Source organism: Hydra vulgaris, chromosome 04 (assembly GCF_038396675.1).
Source record: "Hydra vulgaris chromosome 04, alternate assembly HydraT2T_AEP".
In the NCBI taxonomy this organism is placed as follows: Eukaryota; Metazoa; Cnidaria; class Hydrozoa; order Anthoathecata; family Hydridae; genus Hydra; species Hydra vulgaris.
The window spans coordinates 43,624,075-43,632,826 of record NC_088923.1 but is presented as its reverse complement, the minus strand read 5'-3'; positions in this window follow the sequence as shown (position 1 = coordinate 43,632,826).

Here is an 8,752-nt window from a genome sequence, read left to right as displayed (position 1 = left end):
TTTAAAAATTACTAATTTTAAAAATATGCTTAAATTATGTACCGCTCTAATATTTCTCATCAAAGTTGTTTCTTTGTGTTCGATAGTTCAGTTTTATTTATTTTTTCAAAGCTACTCAACTTACCATAAAGCGTGTATACGAAATAAATGTAAAAGTAGAAAAACAACTAAAAAAAAGTACTTCTCAATTTTTATTTCGAATCAAGTAATAATTTTAATACAATAATATAAAAAGATCAAACATTAAAAAAAAAATCAATTATTCCTGTGAGAATCTTATAAAATTTCGACCTTTTGCTTTAGTGGTACCCATAAGCTTGCGCACAGAATAAGAATCAAAACTATTTGATGCTTTTTTAAATGATATTTTAATATCTTTAATGTTTCTGCAAAGCTTTCTCGTTTTTTTTATTTTTATTTTAGTAATAGCCCAGTACTTTTCAATAACTCTCAATTCTGGGCAGTTTGGAAGATTTTCTGTTTTAGGCACAAATTTCACATTATTCTTTTTATACCATTCCATAGCTCGTTTACAATAATGAATTGAAGCTAAATCAGGCCAGAACGCAGGTCTGTTATTGTGTGATTTAATGAGAGGTAAAAGGTGTTTTTGATAACATTCTTTAACATATATTTGACCAGAAAGTGTGGACTGAGAAAAATAACGTGCTGATTTTTTGCCACAACTGCAAATAGCTTGCCAAATCAAAGCTTTTTTAGTGAACTTGTTATGCTTTGTGTATTTAAATTTCTTATCTGCTATTCCTCTATATTTGGCAATATAATAAACAGCACCAGGAGTTTGTTGATGATCGTACTTGATATAAGTTCCATCGTCTTCAATAATACAGAAATTTTAAGATATAAAATTGTCATACAACTTTCTGTCGCGGGTTCTTACACTTTTTTGTCGAGTTTCAGAACGGTTGGGCACTTTTTGTGCTTTGAAAGAAGGAAAACCATGTTTGTTTTTAACTTTTGGAACAAAACTATGAGAAACTCCATATATTTTTGCACGTTTCCTTAGTGAAAGACTTTGGTTATTCTTAAAACTGTTAACCAGTTTTCTAACTAGTTTTATACCTTTAAAACCTTCCTATCTTCCACCACCAGATTTGCGTTTGATCGATTTTGTTTGAGAAAAACGTTGAATAACACGACTAACGGTGTATGGATGTATATGCAACGATTTTGCTATCGAATTGTAGCTACTATTCGGATTTTGTAAATATTTGTGTATAATTATTTCTCTTACGTCTTTTTCTTTTGTCATTTTTAAATCTAATTTCAAGTTAAATCCAAAACTAACATATTTTGTTGAAACCAAAACACGTTGTAAACAAAATATAAAACAATTGAAAAGATTTTAATACGAAAACTGAAAAAAAATGACGTGTTTATTCTTTCATATTTATTTCGTGTATACGCTTTACTAGACAAGTTGACACATTATTTAGGTTTTAAAAAGAACAGTAGGATTTAAGAAAAAACGGTTTGATTTAATCAAAAGTCCAATAAATTGGTAAAATGTCTTTAGTGATGGCAGATAAAAAAGTCTATAAGCATATAAGAGAAAAATAGCAAAAATATTTCTTTTTACTTTTTTGGTCGAAAATAGAAAAAGCGCCCGTGTATCTTACGCAATAGCTTTTCAGCAATCTTTTGTTACGCATTGTGTTAACATTTTAATTCCCTAACTTTCATTCATTAGATGTTTTGTCTAGTGATGCTTAGTTTTTGAGATATTTTAACTGTCCAACTTGCCCCTATGCTCAACTAACCCCGCTCTACCCTAATAAATAGTTATATTCGTCATTTTTTTACATATTCTTTAGTTTTCAAATGAAAATTGCTTTTCTTCTTTTTTTTATTTTTCATCCATTTCATCCAGAGAGAACTTTTTATTTTTATTTTTTTCTTATCGTCTATTATAGTTAGTGATTTTAAATGAGTTGAAAAAATATATAAATCTGCTTAGTAGAGCATCTTTTAAAACTTTTTAAAATTTAAAAAAATAAATATTGTATAAAAACTATTTTATTTAATTTTATATATTTTGTATTTAATTTTATATAATTTGTACAAAGTTTAGATTTGTGCTTTGGGTCATTATCTTGCATAAAAACAGGCTGGCGTCGAACCACCATTCGATGAGCAGATAAAACGGCATGATTCTCCAAAATTTCTCTGTATTGCTCCTTTTCCATAATTCCATGAACTCTGATCGAATCTCCTATTTTGTGACCTGCAAAACAACCCCATACCATTATCGAACCTCCTCCATGCTTAACAGTAGGCACAATGCACTGCGGAATGTAACGTTCATTTTGGTGCCGGCGTAAAAATATTCTTCGCTTGTTGCCAAATAATTCAAACTTGGACTCATCGCTCCATACTACTGTTTTCCATTGACTTATTGTCCAGTTGGCATGTTTGCGACCCCATTGTAGTCGTTTCACCTTGTTTGCTTTCCTTAGCAACGGTTTTTTGGCAGCTACACGCCCTCTATGTCCAGCTTTCATCAAACGGTTTCTTATTGTCCGTACAAAAACAAGTTTTTCAGCAGTTTCATTATATTCTTTCATTATTTGAGGAGCTGTTAATTTTCTGTTTGACATAGATAATCTTGTAATACGACGATCACCATGTTCATCTATCTTTCTAGGCTGTCTAGGTTGTGGTAAGTCACAATATTGACCAGTTTCCTTGAAACGTTTGATTGTATTGTGAACTCCAGTCTTTGAAATTTTCATTTCATCAAGTAAAACAATGCGAACTCTCTGTTCAAAGCTTAATTCTTGAACTGGAGCCATTTTAGTACGACAAAATAGAAACTAAAAAAAAAATAAACAGTTCAAATAATACAATATTTGTATATTCATTTGCAAGTCATTATATACTATATTGGATCTACATAAAGTATCTACAAGAAGCTATTAATGAGAGAAATTATATTTTCAATATCAATTACAAGTCATTAATCAAAATTAAGTAACAGTTAAAAATAATACTTGTATTGTCTTTTATGCTGGAAGAATTCAGCACATACACTTTTGTATACTTTTGTACATAAGCAAATTTTTGGGTGCAAAAATGCTCATATCCTATTCTATCCTATTATATCCTTATCCTATCTTATTTATTGTGCTCTATTTATTTTTGATCCAAAAGAAGTGCAAATACAATAACCAGATATATTTATTTTTGAAATGTAAATACCGTTTAAGTTTATTGCCTGTAAGTGTGTGTATATATATATATATATATATAAAGTATTAGACAAAACATTTGCAACCAACATCGAACAATGCTAAAAAGTGTTCCTAATTTTACATGTCTTAAAAATAAAACGAACTATACTACCACAGCAAACAGTTCAGGAGTCTGGAGTCATAGCATGCCATGACATAAGCAATCAGCTAATAAGTGACAGCACACAGGCAGAATTTCGTTGACAAGTGCCATTTTGCAGCGGACAAAACAAGTACAACTTTTTTGGTTTGTTTCATTTTCTTCTGGTCCGTGTCAACGTCACGAAAGTTTTTTAATAATTAAAGGAAGTATCCAGAAATTTCCAGAAGTTTCCAGAAGTTTCCAGAAGTTTCCAGAAGCATGCAGAAGCTTCCAGAAGCATCGAAAAGAAGCATCTAGAATCTTCCAGAACAGGTTCAGACAGGTTCATTTTACTATATTTAGAATTTTTATTTATTTCGTCATTTTACACATTTTACAATGTTATCTATAAATTTAAACAAATATATATAATTACAAGCTGACTAGGGCAAGTAGAAGTCATAATGACTTATCATCAAGCCCCTTTGTGAAATACAAAAAAAAAATAGAATTAAATTTTACATCTTCCAATATTACATAAAAGAGTGAAATTAATAAGTTTAAAATTAAATAAAGTACATAAAAAATTAAAAATACAAAATTATTTCGATTTTTTTTTTAAAAAATGAGAGAATGTACGTAATGTTTAAATTTAGTAAGTGTTTTTTTATAGTTCTTTTAAATGTAGCAATAGATTTTATTTTTTTCATATTTTCGTCAAGAACCGAATTCCACAAGCGTGGTCCCCGGCATATAGTCGAGAAGTCAGATTTTTTGAGTGATGTTAGTGGGATGTAGTAATTACTCATTGAATGTCTTGTTTCATATTTATGATTAATTCGAGTGAAACTTTTAAAAAAATATTTTGAAATCATTTCATTTTGAAGTTTAAACATAAATAACAAGTTAAAAATGGACCGTATCAAGACTATGTTCCAAATATCGTTCTACAGGGAAGTTGGCAGCAGATAACAAAGGTGGAAGACCGCGTTCCACAACATCTAGAGGGGATTCTATGATCGTCAGATCCGTCAAGAAGGATCCCTGGATATCATCAGTCGAGATACAAAAGCAAATATGGCTGCCTGTATCGGACCGAACAATCAGACGACGTGCTGTTGAAGCCGGATTGTTTTCTCGACGCCCTGCAAAGAAACCGCTGATTTCACTAAAAAACCAGATGAAAAGACTCCTGTTTGCTACATCTCATAATGACTGGAATGTGCAGAAATGGCGAACTGTCCTGTTCAGTGATGAATCGAAGTTAAAAATCATTGGGAACGATGGCATTTGCCGTGTACGTTGACCGGCCGGAAAACGCCTCGATTTACGTTACTGCCATAAGACCGTGAAGCATAGTAGAGGCAATGTAATGGTCTGGGGTGTTTTTCTGCTAACGATCTAGGTCCAATACATCGAAACGATGGAATAATGGACCGTTTCATGTATAAAAATATCCTGAAAGATTTTATGTTACCTCATGCTGAATGGAATATGCCAATAAAATGGGTTTTTCAGCAAGACAACAATCCGAAACACACTGCAATAGTAGTCAAGCAGTGTTTTCAAGACAACCACCTATTGGCGATGGATTGGCCGCCTCAATCTCCGGATATCAACCCTATCGAGAACCTGTGGGAGATCGTCAACCGCAGAATTAATCGTGAAGGTGTTCGTAATAAGAATCAACTGTTTGAACAAATCCAAAAGGCCTGGGCAGCGATTCCACAAAGTTTCATTGATCACCTGATCGAATCTATGCCTCGAAGATGCAAGGCTGTGATCGACAACAAAGTATTCGCCACGAAATATTGATAGCGAAATACAGCTTTGTCAACATTTTGTCGAGTTGCACTTGTTTTGTCCAGAAGGAACTCAACTTTGTTTAATACTTTTGATTAATTTATTAGTTTTCGTGTACAAATAATGAACTTTGTGATGAATAAAACTTGAAGAACTTTGTCTCTAAACAGTTACATAGTTATTTATCTAAATTGAAAAAATGCAGCACTTTTATATAAAGAAACTAAATTAGCATTATTTGGTTGTACTCGTTTTGTCCGATACGATATATATATATATATATATATATATATATATATATATATATATATATATATATATATATATATACATATATATATATATATATATATATATATATATATATATATATATATATATATATATATATATATATATATATATATATATATATATATATTTATATATATATATATATATATATATATATATATATATATATATATATATATATATATATATATATATATATATATATATATATATATATATATATATATATATATATATATACAGGCCCGCCCAGAGTTTTTGTGATGCCCGGGTCCAAAAGTTTAATTGATACCCTAATCATAGTGAACTTATGTTTGCAGTGAAGCGTTTTCTTCACTGCAAACATAATTTCATTAAATTTCGAGTTCTTTGCAACTTCTGTTTTCTCTATCAAAATCAGGTCTCAAGACAAACGGATTTAATCCAGATCCATCAAAAGACCATTTAGAATTTTTACTTCATCATCGAAAGTGAGTTATGTGGATTGAAGCAGAAGACCCACGATGTTAACTACTGTCAAACATTTAAACTAAAAAGTTGTGAAAACAAAGAATTCATAAGAATTCATCCATTTAATTAGATAATGCACTTCATTACAACTTTCGCCTGGAAGGTCTAACTCTTTTAAACTATGTAATGATTTCAAGATCTCTCTTGCTTTTTTTGGTAGTGGCTTGACTGCTTCAATCATTAAGCTCCATTGCGTAACAGAAAGTTTATTAATAATTAGTCTCCTTTTCCAACGAAGTGGGTTACCGCTGAACAGATTGACAGCTTTTAAGTATTTCCAAAATAGGATTTTGCAGGAGCCGATGATTCAATAGCGTGTACTGCACACAAGTTTAAAATGTGAGCAGAGCAAAAATGAAAATTGCTTGTGGATTATTCTGCCTAATCAAAGTTTGAGCTTCATTCTAAATACCAGCCATATTAGCGCGATTGTCGTAGCCTTCACCGGGACAATTTTTTATGTCGAACTCATTCTCTTCCAACACATTCAATATTAGAGATGGCTCTTTTACTTTTTTGTGTGTACACGAAATAAATGAGAAAGACTAAGCACGTCATTTTTTTTCAGTGATCATATTAAAATCTTTTCAATTGTTTTATATTTTGTTTACAACGTGTTTTGGTTTCAACAAAATATGTTAGTTTTGGATTTAACTTGAAATTAGATTTAAAAATGACAAAAGAAAAAGACGTAAGAGAAATAATTATACACAAATATTTACAAAATCCGAATAGTAGCTACAATTCGATAGCAAAATCGTTGCATATACATCCATACACCGTTAGTCGTGTTATTCAACGTTTTTCTCAAACAAAATCGATCAAACGCAAATCTGGTGGTGGAAGATAGGAAGGTTTTAAAGGTATAAAACTAGTTAGAAAACTGGTTAACAGTTTTAAGAATAACCAAAGTCTTTCACTAAGGAAACGTGCAAAAATATATGGAGTTTCTCATAGTTTTGTTCCAAAAGTTAAAAACAAACATGGTTTTCCTTCTTTCAAAGCACAAAAAGTGCCCAACCGTTCTGAAACTCGACAAAAAAGTGTAAGAACCCGCGACAGAAAGTTGTATGACAATTTTATATCTTAAAATTTCTGTATTATTGAAGACGATGGAACTTATATCAAGTACGATCATCAACAAACTCCTGGTGCTGTTTATTATATTGCCAAATATAGAGGAATAGCAGATAAGAAATTTAAATACACAAAGCATAACAAGTTCACTAAAAAAGCTTTGATTTGGCAAGCTATTTGCAGTTGTGGCAAAAAATCAGCACGTTATTTTTCTCAGTCCACACTTTCTGGTCAAATATATGTTAAAGAATGTTATCAAAAACACCTTTTACCTCTCATTAAATCACACAATAACAGACCTGCGTTCTGGCCTGATTTAGCTTCAATTCATTATTGTAAACGAGCTATGGAATGGTATAAAAAGAATAATGTGAAATTTGTGCCTAAAACAGAAAATCTTCCAAACTGCCCAGAATTGAGAGTTATTGAAAAGTACTGGGCTATTACTAAAATAAAAATAAAAAAAACGAGAAAGCTTTGCAGAAACATTAAAGATATTAAAATATCATTTAAAAAAGCATCAAATAGTTTTGATTCTTATTCTGTGCGCAAGCTTATGGGTACCACTAAAGCAAAAGGTCGAAATTTTATAAGATTCTCACAGGAATAATTGATTTTTTTTTTAATGTTTGATCTTTTTATATTATTGTATTAAAATTATTACTTGATTCGAAATAAAAATTGAGAAGTACTTTTTTTTAGTTGTTTTTCTACTTTTACATTTATTTCGTATACACGCTTTAAAGTGTAAGCAGGAATTTGCATTCTTTTGATCTCTTGGAAAATTGCTTGAATTTGAAGAAGGTCCCATTAAAGTTATAGTTATTCGATCAGTGTCTGATATTGATTTTCATAGTGCAGGATTGTTAGAGGTTGGTCTAGTTTGTATAGATAGATCACTTTTATAAATTTGTTGGTCATTGTGACAAGCGACTACAAAATTCAACTGATTTTATTTGGTGATTTTTTCTAGGTGATGACGCTTTTTGGGAGTCATCGATGTCATCGGCAAGAAAAGGTTTGTCGGAATTATGATCTGGCAACTCAGTAGAGTCATGGATACCGATCTCCATATCATATAGCTGTAAAGAAATATTGGTAAATAGAATTATTTTAAATATCCTTTGATGTATGTCAAAAGATTGTAAAATAATTAAAATACCTGGTTGCATTTACCTTCGTTTTTTTCCAACGAACGCAATATAAAAGTGTTCGTTTGTTTTCGTTTTCTTTCCGAATTATTGCTTTTTTTTCCCAGCAGCTCCAGACAACTGGTTCAATCGTAAAGGTCTTTGATTATACATACTAATACTTATACGATGCAAAAAAACTTTTTAAATTTTAAAAATCAAAAGTTTTATAATTACTTTGGTGTTATTAATCGCAGAGCAAAAGTCAGACTGAGTAAGTAAATATCCACTGAAAATAAATTTCTTGTCGAAATATAGTCGGAATGTATTTTATTTATTTTTTTACTTCGTTGTCAGAATATAGTTGGAACAAAATGCAGGCGATTCAAAAACATACACAGTCACAAAAGTATCCACAGGGATGCTTTTGTGCCTGTTGTTTGTGCCTGGGATGCAAAGTTTAAGAAAAAATAAGTTAAACAACTAGAAGTTAGACTTTTACAAACCGTTAAATAAGACAAATTTATTTTTATCAACGCTATTTACTATATTTTGCAAAGAAAAGGCCGATCAAAACGCATGCGTTCAAATGGAAAATAAAAACC